General features: G+C 38.9%; 1 protein-coding gene across 1 annotated transcript in view; it reads left to right on the forward strand.

Annotated features, from left to right (window-relative positions):
* LOC145394385 (uncharacterized) overlaps nucleotides 1-2,500 on the forward strand; it is a 57,705-nt gene that overhangs the window by 17,105 nt on the left and 38,100 nt on the right. The window lies entirely within an intron of this gene.

Genomic DNA, 2,500 nt, shown 5'->3' on the forward strand with positions numbered 1-2,500 from the left:
TAAATAATGATAAAACGATAAATTACACTTTAACAAATAATAAAAAATAAATGACTCCAGATAATGGTGATAATCTTGATAAGTGAATCAAGTACTGCTACGCAATACAAAGTCCCCCTAGCGGATGATAACCAAACATATTATGTAGTGTATATACGAGACACACACACACACACACACACACACACACACACACACACACAATAAGTCTATACTGTGTGCAAAATATGGCTATGTAAAGACCCTGACCTCGGGAGAATTTTTTTTTTTCTTTTTTTTTAACGCAAGGAAGAAGGAACCAAAGGCCAGGGTTGGTATGGGGAACAATTGTGTGAAGTTCTACCAAAATCTGTCCATTCGTGTGGACGTTACGGAGCGACACGAATGACGCGAACGTAGGGATGGCTAAGTATGACACCACCCGACCTTGTTTGACCCTATGACCTTGACCTTGGGAGTAGATGGCTGGTTTTGCGCGCGACACACCGACGTGGTTTGGGGAACACCTGTGTGAAGTTATACCAAAATCTGTCTATTCGTGTGGAAGTTACGACGCGGACACGAAATTGAGGGATTGACGTACTGACGGATATAGGCTACTGACGGATATACTGACGGACGGATTGACGGATATACTAACGGACGTACTGACGAACGTATGGACGGACAGACGGCCTGACGGATGGACTGACGGACGTACGGACGGATATACTGACGGACGGACGGACGGATAGACTGACGGACGTACTGACGGATAGACTGACGGACGTACTGACGGATAGACTGACGGACGTACTGACGGACGTACGGACGGATAGACTGACGGACGTACTGACGGATAGACTGACGGACGTACTGACGGATAGACTGACGGACGTACGGACGGATAGACTGACGGACGTACTGACGGATAGACTGACGGACGTACTGACGGACGGAATGGCGGACATACTGACCATATACTGACGGACGGAATGGAGGACTAACGGACATACTGACGGACTAACGGACGTACTGACAGAACCGCGCACACCTATAACCCCCGACCAGTTTGACAGGTAGGGGACTAATAACCCAAAATAACAATGATAACCATAATTATTCTTTAACATGATAACTGAATAACATGAAGCCAAAAATAACGATGATAACCAAAAATAATAATGGTAGAGAATAACACGATAAAATACTCTTAAACATGATAAGTTTAATAAAAGATATAAAAATAATAATGATAATGATGATAAATTACCCCAAACTAACGATGATAAAGATAATAAATAACCCCCCAAATAATGATGATAATGACGATAATTACCCCAACTAACGATGATAATAATGATAAATTACCCCAAACTAACGATGATAATGATGATAAATAACCTCAAAATAATGATGATAAATTACCCCAAACTAACGATGATAATGATAATAAACCGGTAAACCCAAAATAACGATGACAATGATGATAAATTACCCCAAACTAACGATGATAATGATAATAAATAACCCAAAAATAATAACGATAATAATACCATAAATTATTCAGCGTGATAATAAATAAATACCCCCCAAAATAATTATATGACAAACGACCAAGAAAAATAACTGAAAAAAGTTAATACAAATAATTATTCTTTAACATAACAAATAACTGAATAACTGACCCCAAAATTAGGACGATAAATAATAACACGATAAATTATTCTCCCCCAAATGTTAATAATTACGATAAAGATAAATATAAGAAACGCATTAATTATAACCTTAACCCCTTCAGTCCGAGTACTTTTTGCCATTGTTTTTTAGTTCGTTTATTTTTTATTTGGTGGAAAATTTTCATCCCTTTTCGTTACATTTCACGTCGCTCAGTGGCAGAATTAGCACTTCTTCGTGACTAGAAAAAGAACTCAGTAGTTGAATAAGGCAATGCTACGGCTCTGTATCTTTCCCAATAGCACTTCTTCGTGACTAGAAAAAGAGCTCAGTAGTAGAATAAGGCAATACTACGACTCTGCATCTTCCCATAGCACTTCTTCGTGACTAGAAAAAGAACTCAGTAGTATATAGCAATACTAGGACTCTGCGTCTTTCCCATTGCACTTCTTCGTGACTAAATAAGATTTCAGTGGCAGAATGACTACTACGACCGGATATTCTTCCCACAGCACTTCTTCGTGACTAGAATGAGCTCAATGGCAGAAAATACTACGACTCTGCCTCCTTTCCACAGCACTTCTTCGTGACTAGAATAAAGATCCCATTGCAGAATTAAAAGTACTACAAATTTAAATCCTTTCCACAGCACTTCTTCGTGACCAGCACTTACGCCAAGTTAAAGTGAACAGAGTGAAATAATTTTAATTAGAAAAAGTGTTAATCAGAGAGAGAGAGAGAGAGAGAGAGATCCAAAAATTCCAGCCCCAAAATTCCTCTAAAGCTGAGGAAAATCGTCTGGAGGAAACAAGAAAAAAATATATTAAAAAAAGGCATCGGGCTG

The sequence above is a fragment of the Coenobita brevimanus genome, chromosome 27, assembly GCF_032717465.1.
Source record: "Coenobita brevimanus isolate Jiangsu-jjx chromosome 27, ASM3271746v2, whole genome shotgun sequence".
NCBI lineage: Eukaryota > Metazoa > Arthropoda > Malacostraca > Decapoda > Coenobitidae > Coenobita > Coenobita brevimanus.